This window comes from Symphalangus syndactylus, chromosome 8 (assembly GCF_028878055.3).
Source record: "Symphalangus syndactylus isolate Jambi chromosome 8, NHGRI_mSymSyn1-v2.1_pri, whole genome shotgun sequence".
Lineage (NCBI taxonomy): Eukaryota > Metazoa > Chordata > Mammalia > Primates > Hylobatidae > Symphalangus > Symphalangus syndactylus.
In genome coordinates, this window is record NC_072430.2 from 90,143,047 (window position 1) to 90,158,927 (window position 15,881).

A 15,881-nucleotide genomic window follows, 5' to 3' on the forward strand; every position below is an offset into this window, starting at 1 on the left:
TTTTACATTCAGAATTCTCTAATTCTCACCCAAATTTCCCTCATAGCTATTTTTGGTAAATCAAGATGAAATCCACTTTCAATAATTATATTTGTTATTGTATTCTGGTCTTTTTGCATAGGAGATTAGCCCTTGCATGTACACACCCACACATGCTTTTTGTTTATTTGTTTTGTAAGGCCATCATTTTTTGAAGACTATAATCTATTATTTTTCTGACTGTTTACTCATAGTATTGTTTAATATGTTCCTCTATCAGGTAACTTGAACTAGAATTTTGGTATAAAATCTTGCTTTGATTCAAGATAAATATTTTTTGTATGAATACTTCATCAGTGATGTGGAATAGTCCATACTGGATCAAATCAGGAGGCACAGTGTCAATCATATAATATTATCTGTTATGATTTGTTAAACACATTAGATAATATTAAGAACACTACAGTATGTGTGTGTCAGGTGAGATACAATGAGGAAGTGAAACCAAAATACATTAAAAAAAAAGAAAGAAGTTTATTATTCCCAGGTCCAGAGTGGTTACAGGTGTTGAAAGGAGGCCAATGGGAAGTCTGGAGACAAGAGTGTGCTTGACCAGTGTGTACAGGGACAGATAGAGAGCAAGAACCAGTAAGACTATGTCTTTATTATAATCCACAGGTACTATTCTTTAGGCTTTCCCATGGGGCTGTGGATAGGCTAGCTTAAAGAAAACACATGAAGGGACATCTTATTCACATGACTGGTGTTGACCAGCAGTTTTCACTGTGGCCAGCAGCTGTGGCATGTGTTGAATTTGGGGTCAGTGAGATGGGGAACAACAGGGCTATATCACAAATAACCACTAGAGGAAGGAAAATTTTAATAAAACCAAAGGTGACAAGGCATGACTGGTCACCTTGACTATATCAAGCCAAAACTGGATGTTGAAGCAGCAACTATATTAGACAAATTTATGACACAAAATAATGTTCATCCCTATACCTAGAGTTTGATTGTTTTATACTTATCACCTTCTGAAATAAAAAACAGTCCCCAAAACATTAAATCTCCACTAGGTGTTCCTTGATTCCTCCACAGTTGTCTCCAATGTGCTTGGATATAATGCTCTGCTTTTGTTTCAGGTTTTCAAACTTCAGATCTTACATAGCATCTATGTTCTGAAAGTTACTGGGAAGAGGTACTTTGCTATCATTGCTACTACCCTCTGTGAAGGGGTGAACAGCTACCTACCCAGGTGTACCCATAGCCATAACAGTTTCAGGTTACCACACTATACTTTGGTTCTCACTGCACTGACAGACCATGCCGCAATGGCATAATGACCAAAGAGAATGTTCCACTCCCAGACTCCGTGTGGCTTGGTCACTGAAGTCATGCTGCTTATACATAAATCTCAAAGTGTTTTCAGGCATCTGTCTACTTTCATCCTCCCCATTAGACCAAATTACTGGAACTAGGAAAGCAAATAAATAGCACTTCCCTGTGTTTTCTGCTCTTTCCAATCTTTCTAGTACGTGCTTCCTTCATCCAACATTCTCTTACATGTCATCACAATATCTCTTGTGAATAAATGCCTAGAGTGTCACCAGCCTCATAGTCAGTTTCAGTTCCTCATGCTGGTTGGAGTCAGATTGATCTAGATTCAAAATTGAGCTAAGCCACTTACTATAATCTTGGACAAGTTCCTTAACTTTTCTGAGTTTCAGTTCCTTATCTCAAGAAAAATGGAAATATCATTACATACACCACAGAATTTTGGGGGGCTTAATACAAACGATGCACATAAATCATTTAGCTCAGTACCAGGCACAGGAAACGTGTCAGTAAATATTACTAATTATTTATTGTGACATAAAAACCATTACTCACCCATGTAATTTCTTCCAGTGATTTCTTAATTCCTCCAAAATTATTTGACATATCATTAGGTACAATACCCTGTTTTTGCTTTTGTTTTTTTACATTCCAGATACCGCATAATGTCTAATTCTGAGGAAATTAAACTGCAGCTAGAACTAAAGAAAATGCTCAATTTCCTAAAAGCCAAACACTTGGTGGTATGTTATTTCTAGCCCCATTTAAGAAGAAAGACCTATGCAATTCAGCATAATATTATAGATATACTTTTGTTGCTTCCAGCAAAGTCTCAAAGTTGTCAATCATGGCCTAGTACATCAGTAAGACAGCTCTCCAGAGACATTACACAAGGCAATTCTTTTAATATTTTATCAGCTGCTGTTGATAGGAGGCACTGCAGCTTAGTGAGTCTTTTTATTACTTCCTTTCATTTATTCTTGAGAAGCTTTTATCTCTGCTTATTGATTGCCAACTTTTAAATTTTTATTTAACATCACTAAGCATAGAAATATGATTAATACATTTGATTAAAATTTTTAGTAGAAAATTACTTTAAATGAGCTTTCACAAATTTAATGTACTAATTTTCTCATAGACTTTTTTTGTGTACATCTGTATCCACTCCTTTGTTATGCTAGTTCTCTGAAGACTGATACTCAAGTGAAGGAGAAAGTAGAATTGTAACTAAAGAGAAGTTCCACATCGAGGGGAAATTCTTTTTTAGGCTGTTTTCAGTAGAGCAATACACAAGGGGACACATGCCAAGGATCAATCATAAACCTCAAAAAGGAAAGAAAATAGCAGTTACAAATATATATAGAGATAATATTTATTCTCAAAATGACTTAGCTTTGCTTGTACTTCTTCCTGCTAGTATGGAACCCCAAATAACATCCAATTGTCGCAAGAGAAATTTGCTAAGTAGGCGGAAATATGATTCAAGAGCCTCTTTTAGCTTACAGCCAGAAACTTGCTGATTTCAATCTTTCCCATATTAGCAGCTGCAAAAGGAGCAAAGTGAGAAAGAGTTAGCAGAGCTAACAAAAATTCATTAGACTCAATAAATTTATAAAACTTATTAAGACATCATTGCTGAGGTATCATGGTGCATCTCAAAAGGCTGCTGCATTAGCAAGCTTTACTATGGGTGCTCTCCTCAGCCCCTTTAATCTTATGCTGACCAGTTGTGTTTCTGAGACTAGCTGGGGTGAGGTGAAGGATCTGCTTTATGTTGTTATTGTTATTATTATATAATTACCAGATAATTCTGTCAAGTATATGAAATTGGGAAACTTTGAACTAATCCTGACAAAGATGGTTGCTCACAGAACCTCAGAGAAAATGTTTTAAAGGTCAGCTCTACTGTAAGGTTTTGGGGAAAAAAGAACCCTTACTAACTTGCTTTTTCCACACATCCTTCATGTTCATAGTGGTAATGTCCACAAGGCCAAAGTGGTGGTATGAACCCAGGGAAAAGGCGTCCAAAGAGGCCACGGCTTGCTTTCAAACTCCACTTAAGCCAAGCAAAAAACGAGTTTAAACTCATAATTTCTCCAAGCTAGCTAACTAATTAATGTAAATTAATTCATTTTCCAGAAATGTCTTTTATGCCCATACCCCTTGTGAACTTTTTGAATCAGGAGTTGCCTGACTGAGCCAGGAAATAGAGGTCCTGGTGAAATCTTACTCATACCAGGAGACTCTATTAACATACATGAAATAGTGGCGTATTACTAGAACTGTTCTCAAATTCTCAACCTTGGCTGCACATTAGAATCAACTGGGAAGTTTCCAAAAAGTCTTAATGCCCAGACGACCCCCCAAACCAACTAAATCAAAATCTCTGGGGGTAGACTGAGACATTCACTTTCTTAAGCTCCCTCAGGTACATAAAATATGGAGCCAAAATTGAGAACAAAATTGAGAAGGTATGTCCTATACTTAAGCCAGGATTGATCTATTTTTTCAGTCCTTTAAAACCTATAAATGCATGCACAATCTCAACCTAAATAACAAACAGAGAGAGGCTCTCTAAAAGAAAATGACATTTATTCGGGAATAGGGCATTGCAAAGGGGAATGTGCATGCCATAGTAAACTATGTGAGTACTCAGGGAAGTAAAGGAAAACAAACATTTTTAAAGGAAAAAATGAGGAGAATTACAAAATTGTTTTGAGATAATTACCCTTTACTACAAGGACCAATAATAAGCGTGACACAATTCTGAGGTTTAACAGGCAATTACCAGGTAAATATCCTCACAGACGGACTTTTAGTGTAATGTTTTACGGCCTTTGGGCAAGGTTATAGCTTTTGCAGTCTTTTGTCATAGTTTTTGTTATCAGGCATTTACACATCTTATAGTTTTCTCTAACTCTATTTGTCAAGTTTTTTTTTTTTTTCACAAGTTACTCCATTTTGATTCTGACAACTTTCACAATACAATCATGCACCACATAATGATGTTTTGGTCAACAATGAACTGCATATACAATGGTGTCATAAGATTATAATACCATATTTTTCTGTACCTTGTCTATGTTTAGATACACAAATACAATTGTGTTAAAATGGCCTGCAGTATTTAGTACAGCAATATGCTGTACAGGTTTGTAGCTTAGGACCAAGAAGCTATACTCTATAGTCTAGGTGTGTAGTAGGCTACACCATCTAGTTTTGTGTAAGTACACTCTGTGACGTTCACACTGACAAAATTGCCTAACGACGTTTCTTAGAGCATATCCCTATTGTTAAGTGATACATGACTGCATACAAAAATTTATTAGTGTGGTCAACTATTTACTACTCAAAGGGTAAAAATAATTTACATGTAACACTTTTATGTGCTAGACACATGATGCATTTGCCCACATGGCCCAGAGAAATAAGTGAATCTATCTACCAGATTTTGATTTAATATAACTCTTTACTAAAGTAATTGGATCTCCTTGGAGAAATAGCTGACTGGGGCAGAGAAAGTAGGAAGTAGGTCTGGAAAATATTATTGTGCCAGAAAAGTAAGAAAGCACTTAAAGAATGATGGGGATATATCAAAAAGACAGAAAAGCTTGCTTGACAAGTGTTCCTTTGGCCAAATACGGAACAATTTTGGCATTATAATAAATTTATTGATCTAAACAAATAAATGAATATATAAAAAGTTTAGTAAAGAATAGAATGTTTACACAGTCTCAAAGTATCTCTCCACAAAATTCTTATTTATTACAAATGTAAAATGAGTAGTTTTACAGTGAAGTCTGACAGACATGCATTTAACATAATCAAAACTAAGATCATAATAAAGTGACAAATCAAAATCATATGCTTACTCATAGAAACATAGCCTCACTTCTGTGATATTCCTTCCAAATGTGCATAACTAGAATTTAATCAATAGGAAATATGAGACAAACTCAAATTCAGGAATAGTCTATGAAATAACAGGCCTGTTATATTCAGAAGCATCAAAGTTATGAAAGTTAAGGAAAGTGACACTACCCAGAACTTTACAGACTATTGATTCAGTATGAAATAATACATTTTATACTCTCTGCCAAATGTTGTAGATCATAAAACGGTTTCTAAAATCAAAGCAGTTAAGCAATTTAAAAGTTCTTTTTAGTTTAATGTCCATCTCCTCATATTTGTAAATTAGAATTTTTTGTTGATGACCTAAAGCATTTTTTACTACTATTAAATAACATGACCACAATATATCAATAATCAAGGCTAAAGTGAATAGCTTTCTATTAGAAAAGGAGGCTGTGTTTATTTTTCTTTTCCTAGTATACACTGGGAAGATAGAATCACATAGCTATTTACTACTAATAACAATCCAGATATGGTTTTCATATAGCTAAAATAATGTAAGTTAAAAAATAAAATATTTTATTCTGTTAACATCTAAACTATAGATGTACAGTTATCTTTGAATATTTGATTATTGCTAATTTGATTTTGAAAAGTATTTTCATCAAAATTGATTTTTTTAACTCTATTATTATTAGCAACTTGAACTTTCATCAACTGAAAAGTAAGATAGTAACTGCTAACAACAGCAGTGCTTTAAATTTGTATGTTGCCATACAAATTTTAAACAATTCTGTGTTTTAAACAAACACAGAATTTATAGTCTTTGTCAGTTCCATTACAGTCCTCTTCTATAACATGGTTTAAAGTGAGAACTCTTTTCAAAATGATAAATGATATGAGAGCATGACCAATTATTTGTCATCACACAAGATAAGCTGATTGTATTCAGTATCTTCACTTGGGCTCTAGTAGACCATATATAACCTCTTCGGGTTGTCTTATAGAGCACCTAAAAGCATTTTAGCCTGCTGGTTCAAGCAACCTATATGTCAAGCAGAAAAAATAAAGCCACCGTTCTCAGGTTTGTGTTTCCCCAGAGGAAGAAAACAGTTTGATGCAATTTGTCAAAAGCCTGAGTGGTACTTTAATGGGCAATTTACTTTAAATGGCTGCAGTTATTGGAGAACAAAGGTCCAAAGCTGGAGATAAAAAATCCTTTCCAAATGGTTTTACTCCAATAGATTTAATTCTCTAAGATTAACTAAGGATATCTAACTTCTTATACTCCCTATCTATCTAAAAGCAATAAAACTAACAGTAGAAATTTCTGAGTTTCTGGGATTTCTTCATCTTTAATATGTGAAACAAAATCAACTCCCTAAATCTGTCATTCTGTTAAGACATCTGAGACAAGAACCAAATCAACAAAAAGGACAGCAACAGAATCCTAACTTCCCAAACTCAAGATTGCTTCAGCTTTTGGGTAGAAGTTTCAAATGACCTAAACATTTTATTAATATATTTTATTAATATATACATATATATGCACATGTGTGTTTGTGTGTATATATAGATATATTTACACATATTTTTTGCTTCATAAATTTATTTATTATTGAATAAACAGGAGATAATTTGAAAAGTTTTCACATTTTTATGTGAGTATTTCTATTTTACCTTACATGCTGATTTGTAAACTACTGTAATTAATAATTTTCATGACAGGGATTTTAAGAAATGCCTACTAAGAAAAAATTCATATTTTGTTCCTTTTATTTTTCTGTCATTTAAATCCATGTTAATATTTACAATATTTGAGATTTTTACTGGAAGCAGTACCATTATGATTCTTTATATTTTTATCTCCCTGCTCCAGAAATCTTGGTTGAAAAATTAATTCCAACTCGCAGGAGGCAAGAAGTGCTGAATGTGGACATGTGTTTGCCTGAAGCTGACCAGAGTCCCACATATTCAGTTTCTATAGTATGGACTGATGCTAGAAAAGTGGCCAGCCATCCTAGAGACACTGAGGACCAAGAAAAAAAAAAAAAAAAAAAAAGAAGTGGTTCAGAACAAGAGACTGATATAGTAGCCTAGAACAATTTGGGCTTTCTACCTGTCTTTCCACATATTTTGTACATACTATAAAAACTAACCTTTTATGAAGGATCACATAAAGAAGAAAACTCCAGGAGAAACAAATCAGGACTGATTTTCTCAATACCAGTCTCCGTTAATTCACAGTTGCCTTTAAGGACCTGCTAAGAACATGAGTGTTAACTAGACTTGATAGATTAATTTTAGCTCATAGAAATACTGTATAAATTATTTATAATAAAATGTATGCACACTTTAATAGCCATATATAAAATGATAAGTTAGCTTGTAAAGTATTAAAAAGGTAAAATTTTATATTTATTACCAACTTCTATGCCTACACAACAACACATAAGAACTTACATTTTATAATTTTATTTCTGTGTATATCCCATAGAGAAATGAATGCTTGGAAAGCCTCAACTTCAAAATGTAAACTTCCTCTTCATCAAAGGGGATTCTAAGCCATTGAAGAAAGAATGAACCACCAATATACATGATATAGATGAATCTCAAAATAATTTTGCTGAGTGAAAAATGCCAGAAAATAAAAGAACACATTGTGTATGATTTTAGTGATACAAAATTTCAGAAAAATGCAAACAAGACTATTATGACAAATCAGATCTGTAGTTTAATGGAGAGCGGGATAACAGATTGACCCTACAAAACTTTTCGAATAGTCATTATTTTGATTATTATTATGGTTTTACTGCTGTGTACATAAGCCAAGCTTATGAAATTGTACGCTTTAAACATGCACAATGTTTTGCATATCAATTTTCCTTCAATAAAGCTGTTAAATTAAAAGCAAAGAAAATTATTTCTTAATCCTTAACATAGCTCAAAGGGAATTCATCTTTATTTTTTAAATTACTACTACAATTGATTATATCAAAGATACACTACTGGCACTAATAGTGGTCTCATAAAACAGTCATATTTTACTTTGCACTTTTAAATTACACAATTTTCAAAGTATATACACACATATTTTTCAAAATCCCTATATACAAACCATTAAAGTTGTAAAAGAATTTTAAATTATTATATACAAACTTCACAAATATATCTGTATGCTTATAAATTTATCTTTAGAGCACCAGAATGCTTATTTTTTACAGGGTTTTAAATTCTATTTTACTTTCTTAAAGTCAGATGTTCTACAGTTTTTCTTTGAATGGCATACCCCTTAAGCATAATGAAGGATGATATGAGTACCTCTTAACTTCTTGCAGAGTCTTGTCCAAATTTCTTATAGAACACTTCTGTTTCTCCTATATAAAAACAGGTAAAATAATTACAAAATTATGCTGAGGATTGGTTTTAAGTTTTAAATAACTCAACTATATGTTTATTCTAAAAATGTATGTGCATGCTACAATGACAAATAAACTACTTAGCTATTTCTCTATAAAATTTTTCTGGCCGGGCGCGGTGGCTCACACTTGTAATCCCAGCACTTTGGGAGGCCGAGGCAGGCGGATCACGAGGTCAGGAGATCGAGACCATGGTGAAACCCTGTCTCTACTAAATGTATAAAAAAAAAAATAAGCCGGGCGCGGTGGCGGGCGCCTGTAGTCCCAGCTACTCGGAGAGGCTGAGGCAGGAGAATGGCGTGAACCCGGGAGGCGGAGCTTGCAGTGAGCCGAGACTGCGCCACTGCACTCCAGCCTGGGCGACAGAGCAAGACTCCGTCTCAAAAAAAAAAAAAAAAAAAAAAGAAAAAAAAAAAAATTTTTCTTTGTAGTTTCTCTATCCAATTAAAAGTATTCTTTGAGATGCAAAGCATTTTTTAAAGCCACAGACTAGATATGTTTTTGCAAAACATATATCCGATAAGGGTTTGTAACCAATTTATAAAGAACATTTATAATTTAATAAGACAACCCAATAAAATGGTAAAAATTTTTGAACAAATATTTCACAAAATAAGATATATGAATAACCACTAAACACATGACAATATGTTCAACATCACCAGTCGTCAGAGAAAAGCAGACTAAAACCACAAGGAGATATTTTGAAGTATATTATTTGAAACATAAACATTTAGAACTGTTATAAAGATATATAATGGCATCATCTTTAAATTTGACTTGTTTCAAAAAATGTGAATATATTCTTAGAATAATATTTATTAGATTTTCTTGAATACCTTCTCTGTATATATAAATATATTTAGAATACATATGTGGTATGTGTCCTTTTTAAAAAGATTATACATATAATCTTTTATTCTTATAAAATCTAATGAAATATTCTATATAATCTTTTTAAAAATGTATATAATCTTATAAAACATTTAAAAATAGCTTTTTCTTTTTTAGTTGATATATAATCATTGTACATATGTGTGGGTAAATAGTGACGTTTCAATGCATGTAATATATAGTGGGCAAATCAGGGTAATCGGCATATTTATCATCTCAAATATTTATTATTTCTTTATGTTGGAAACATTCAATATCTCCCTTGCAGCTATTTGAAAACATATATTATTGTTCACTCTAGTCATCCCACTGCTATAGAACACTAGAACTTATTACTCCTATCTATCCCTTATTTTGTATCTTTTAACAAATTTATTTTCGTTAGAGAAGACAGATGACACTGCAGTGATAATTTATCTGAAAGAGACACGTCCACTGGCACAGTTCAAAGTCCTGTGTCATTCCTTATCAGACACTTAATGTTGTTAAAATAATCAGTACTACTAATACAACATTTATGTGGAGGCTTTTCCTAGTATATCTCTATCGATAAATTATTTCAAGTTGTAGTTCACCCTTAACATATTTTCCAGCGGCTTCTTTAAGTAAAGCGAGCTTTAGTAAATAGCTCGCTATTTGCTAAAGAAATTTTATTAATCTTGATACTCTCTCAAATGCATAATTATCTTTTTATTAACTTTAATTTTTATATTAAAATAGAGTTCTTTTAAAACTTTAAAGTTTACTAAAAAATTGATATAATCAAAACAAGATTTTTAGCCAGGAGCATTTTAGACAAATTTGCCAACAGGCATTTTATTCTGCTATACTGTGTAGCAAGGTGACTAAGCAGGACAGCTGTGCAATCAGATTGTCTGTAAGTAAAGATGTGGAGCAATAGGAGCTTTAATTTATTGATAATGGGAATTGGAAATCCTATAGCCACAAAGCTGAACGTAAATTTACCATATAATCTGTTGCTTGTGCTCTTAGGTATTTACCCCAATGACATGAAAACTATGTCTACCCAAATACCTGCATATGAATCTTTATAGCAGCTGTATTCATAATTACATTCATGTAAAGGCTTTCAATCTCTGGCTTTCTGACATTTTTTTAGCCATGAAATTCATTGCCAAGGTTCTGGCACCCTGAGTACTGGGGACAGCAGTGAATAGGAGAAGGCATGTTTTCATAAAGCTTACAAAAGATTGAAGAAAGTATAATATGAAAAATATTGTAACAATGGAAACAAATAATATTAAAGGTATACATTCAGGGTGCATGGGGACATACAATGGGAGAGAATAGGAGGATGTATTATGCAGCATCTATCACGTACCACCTTGCTTTTAAAGTACTGCCTCTGCCTCCATGGTTCAACACTGTCTTAGTGCCTTTTCTGTTGCTTATAGCAGAATATCTGAAACTGGTATTTTATGAAGAAAATGAATTCATTTCTTACAGTATAGAGGCTGAGAAGTCCAAGATCAAGAAGCTGCAACATCTGAGGACCTTGCTAGTAGGAAGACTCTGCAGAGTCCTGGGATGGTGCAAGGCATCACATGGCAAGGGAGCTGAGTGTGCTAGCTCAGGTCTCTCTTCCTCTTCCTATAAAGCCGCCAGTCCCACTTCCACAACCCATGGATCCATTAACCCATTAATCCACCAATACATGAAACCACAAGTAGATTAATCCATTCATGAGGGCAGAGCCCTCATAACCAAATCACCTGTGAAAGGCCTCACCTCTTAATACTGTCACATGGGTGATTAAATTTCAACATGACTTTTAGAAGGGACAAATATTCAAGCTAGAGCATTTTACCCCTGGCCCCCCAAAACTCATGTCTTTCTCACATACAAATCATTAATTCCAACCCCATAAGCTTAAAGTCTTAACTTGTTCCAGAATGAATTCAAAAGTTCAAAATCCAGAGTCTCATCTGTGAGGCTGTGCAATCACAAAATATTACCTACTTTCAAAATAAAATGGTGGTACAGGCGTAAGACAGATATTCCCACCCCAAAAGAAAGGGGTAACAGGCCCCAAACAAATCTCAAAACCAGCAAGGCAGACATTAGTCATAAAGCTGAAGAATAATTATTTTGTACTCCATGTGACACCTGTTAGACACACTGGAATAGGAGTTGGACCCGAGGCCTCAGATAGCCCCACCCTTACAGCTTCGGTGGGTACAGACCAGGTGGCTGCTCGTGCAGGTTGGAATCTAGTGCCTGAAGATTTCCCATGTAGGCACTGCATGCTACCAGGGACTATACAGTTCTGGGGTCCCCAGGGCAGTCTTGTTCCCACAACTCCACTAGGCATTTACCTGGTGGGGACTCACTGTTATGGCCTTGCATCTATAAATCTACTAAGCAAAGCCCTGCTGGGAACTATCTGCAGCAGCTGCAACCCCACATTTCCACTTCTCCTGCTCTAATAGGGGCTCTCCGTTGGCTCCCTCCCTGTGACAAGTCTCTGTTTGGGCCCCCAGGCTTTTGACAACATCCTTTGAAATCTGGGTGGATGCTGCCAAGCCTCCACAGCTACTATTTTCTCCAAAACTGTGGAATTAGCACCACGTGGATGCTGCTAAGATTTATGATCTGCACCTTCTCAAGCTGCAACATGAGCCACACCTGGGGCTGCTTGTGCCATTGCTGGGGCAGCTGAAAAGCGCTGTGCTAGGGGTGCAAGGACCAGAGTCCCGAGGCAGCCCTGGAGAGTGAGCCTATAGAGAGTGCCCTGGGCCTGTCTCCTAAAATCATCTTCCTTCCTAGCCCTCTGGGCCAGTATGGGAGGAGCAGCTTCGAAGATCTCCAAGATTCGTTTGATGTCTTACTTTCATTGTCGTGAGGAACAGCACCCAGCTCCCTTCTATCTATGTTAGTCCCTTTAGCAAAGAGTTCCTGGGCTACACCTTTGGTTTTTCCTCTCTTAATCATGTTTTCTTTTCACTCTTTAAGTTGCCAGGTGGAAATTTTTCTAAATCTTTCTACACTGCTCCACTTTTAATTATAAGCTCGGTCTTTAAATTTTTACTTTACTCCCAAATCTCAGTGAAAGTAACCAAAAGTAACTATGCAGCTCCTTTTTGTTTAGACATTTCTTCTGCCGGATACTCTAGTTCTTCACTATCAAGTTCCACAAAGCCCTCAGGCATGGACACAGTTCAGACAAGTTATTTGCAAATTTATAACAAGGATGGGCTTTACTCCAGTTTTCAAGAACTTGTTCCTCAATTCCATGTGAAGCCTCATCAGAATGGCCTTTACTGTCTATATTTCTGCCAGCATTCGAGTCAAAACCACTTGAGCAATCTCAAAGGAGTTTCAAACCTTCCCTAGTCCTTGTCTTCTAAGCCCTCACCAGAATCTAGGGTTCTTTTAGTGGCTCCTCCAAATTCTTCCACCTTCTGCCCATTCTCAATGCTGCATCCACATTTTCAGGTATCACCTGAAACAACTTCATCAGCAATCCCCAACTTCTTGGTACCAATTTACTATATTAGTCTGTTTGATGTTGCTTATAACAGAATACCCCAAATTGGGTATTTTATCATTTAAAGGAACTTATTTCTTATAGTTATGGAGGCAGAGACACCTAAGGTTGAGGGGCTGCATCTATTGAGGGCTTTGTTGCTGATGAGAACTCTCTGCAGAGTTCGAAGGTAGTACACAGCATCACATGGAGAGAGGGCTGAGTGTGCTAGCTTAAGTCTCTCTTGCAGTTCTTATAGCCACCAGTCCTACTCTCATGATAACCCATTAATCCATTAACCCATCAATTTATGAATGGATTAATTCACTCATGAAGGTAGAACCTTCATGACCCAATTGTATCCTAAAGACCCCAGCTCTCAACACTGCCATATTAAGGATTAAATTTCAAATGAATTTTGGAAGGGAGAAATTTTCAAACCATTGCAAACAGCGTTGCCATTACTGGTGTTTTTAAAAATGCAGGATCTCAGGCCCTACCTCAGACCTGTGATCGAAAATCTGTACTTTGGCAAGAAAGTTTATATGCTCACTGAAATTTGAGAACTGCCTTAGAAGCAACTGAAAACTGCAAGACAAGAAATAGCTAAAAGGAATCAAGTTTATTAACTTCAAAATAGCGTATGGCAATTCCTGGTTTATCATTTCCAAACAAAGAAACTTCAATTATTTTGTTGGTATATCAGATTATTTTTATCTGTCAGTTTATTAGAGAATATCAATACAAGTTGAGATGTTTAGACACTTAGTAATGTAAAACAATCTCACAAAACTATTGATAGCTTTTTTCCCTTTTTATGTATTATGTACCAAGAAAGTTTTATTATATACAGTCATAGTCTCATTTAATCTTCAATACAGATGATGAAAGTAAAGTTCTTCAATAGGTAGGAAATTCATTTAAAACTCAGTTTTGCCTAAATTGAGGGTTTAGACTGCCAAAATACTTTTAACATTCCTGATTTTGATACAGCGTAAGTATCAGAATATTGCAAGAAACAAAACTGCTCTTAAAACTGAAGCTAAAAGGCCTTTAACAGAAAAATTGGGGTCAGGCCCTTTAGTATGTACCAGATAAATCCAGAATTAGTTTAATAAGTTCTCTGGTCTGAAAGCAAAAAATAATTGATATCTGATCAATGACAGTGTTGAGAGCACAAAGGTTTTCAGGCATTCCAGCAGGAAATCGATATATAATAAAGTTTTTAACTTATCAGGCATAACAAATGGCAACAAACATAATGAAAACCATATGGTAGTGGTTAAAGAGCTTGAGCAGAACATAAAATTTATAATAAAGGAATCATATGGTACATTTAATGTCAGTGCTAACTCTATTTCTCCACAAATAATGGCTATAAATTAGTGCAGCATGGTTGAATGACTCATTTAATTCTATCAAGTGATTTCTACGTAATAATGGCATTTTTCTTTACAGCTTAATTTTTGGAATTGGCATACCTGCTGCACAGAACTCAAGTCAGTACCTACAAGAGGAAAAACTATCTTTAACAATTGTACTGCAGCTATATTATAAGTATTCATAACATACACCAGCAACTGGGCCTTGTAAAGAGTATATCTGAGTTTTTTTCAGTAACTTGCAAGTCTATTTGAAATCCGTTGTTACATTGTTATACCAGATGTTACCACTATTTTAAACACAAAACTTATTTCATAAATTTTTTAGACTGTAAAAGTATATAAAATGTACTTTTACATTGTAAAAAATACATTTATATTGTAAAAATATAGAGAGAAAATGTGGGGGGAAATAATCTCTAAAGGGAAAAACAGAGTCATTCCTAAAATACTCAATGAGACATGGACACTGCTAGTATTTTGGTATTTCCCATTTTTTCTATACATTAAGTATCCTTGTTTTTAAAAGTTATGCCTTCACTTAGAAAAAAAGCAAAACCATACAGAACAGTTCAGTGTAAATAAATATAATCATATTTCAGTTTCTATTTTCCATTTCCTCTCGGACACTTCTATAAAAAGAATAGCTTATAAGTTTCCTGATAAACCTTCTTTTTCCTAACCTTGCTGAAGATGTATTAGTTATAATTTATACTTCTCCTCATGGCTGTATTTATAATATTAAATAATCTACTTAAACCTCTGTCTCTTACTCCGTCACCATGAAGCTCAACTACTGGTTCTCTGTAGGTCAAATGAGAAAATAAGAGTACCTATGCTTTCCTACTCTTTCATCTTTCAGATCTCTGTCGGTTATACTATTAATTGCAATTTAGTAATTATATGTTTTCTGTGTATCGTCAATAGAAAAACTTCATCATTTTGAAGCTGACAAAATATTTATTACAATATTGCAATTATCATGCACTACAGAAGCAAATAGTGCTATCAGACCCATAGGAAGGGAAACCTAGTTATGTTTAAATTAACCCTCAAGTGTTTCTGCTTAAAGAAAAGTGCCTCAGGCGTCAAGGTTCAGTGGATTTCCTGAACTGTTTTTTGATTCTATTTATTTATTTCAGATTATACTTAGCTGCTTTTCATTGTTATATCTGATGTTCAGCTACTTTTGGCTATAAACAGAATTACAGAAAAAATTCAATTTCCTTAGCACTGAATTTTCAATCTGGCATTATTGGTAAGTAATCTGAAGTCATTCTTAGTTTCATTCATTTGGTTGTATTTTTTATTATTATTATTATACTTTAAGTTTTAGGGTACATGTGCACAATGTGCAGGTTTGTTACATATGTATACAGGTGCCATGTTGGTGTGCTGCACTCATTAACTCGTCATTTAGCATTAGGTATATCTCCTAATGCTATCCCTCCCCCCTCCCCCAACCCCCCCCACAACAGTCCCCAGTGTGTGATGTTCCCCTTCCTGTGTCCATGAGTTCTCATTGTTCAATTC

At 34.7% G+C, this 15,881-nt stretch overlaps 1 long non-coding RNA gene across 1 annotated transcript in view; it reads right to left on the minus strand.

The window, feature by feature from the left end:
- Positions 1–489: 489 nt before the first annotated feature.
- LOC129488151 (uncharacterized) overlaps positions 490–15,881 on the minus strand; it is a 157,348-nt gene continuing 141,956 nt past the window's right edge. The window contains exons 6-9 of the long non-coding RNA XR_008659601.2: positions 8,488–8,543; positions 7,630–7,792; positions 7,326–7,427; positions 490–2,858 (exon numbers count right to left, since the gene is read on the minus strand). This is a non-coding gene — a long non-coding RNA (uncharacterized lncRNA). The remainder of the gene's footprint in view (positions 2,859–7,325; positions 7,428–7,629; positions 7,793–8,487; positions 8,544–15,881) is intronic.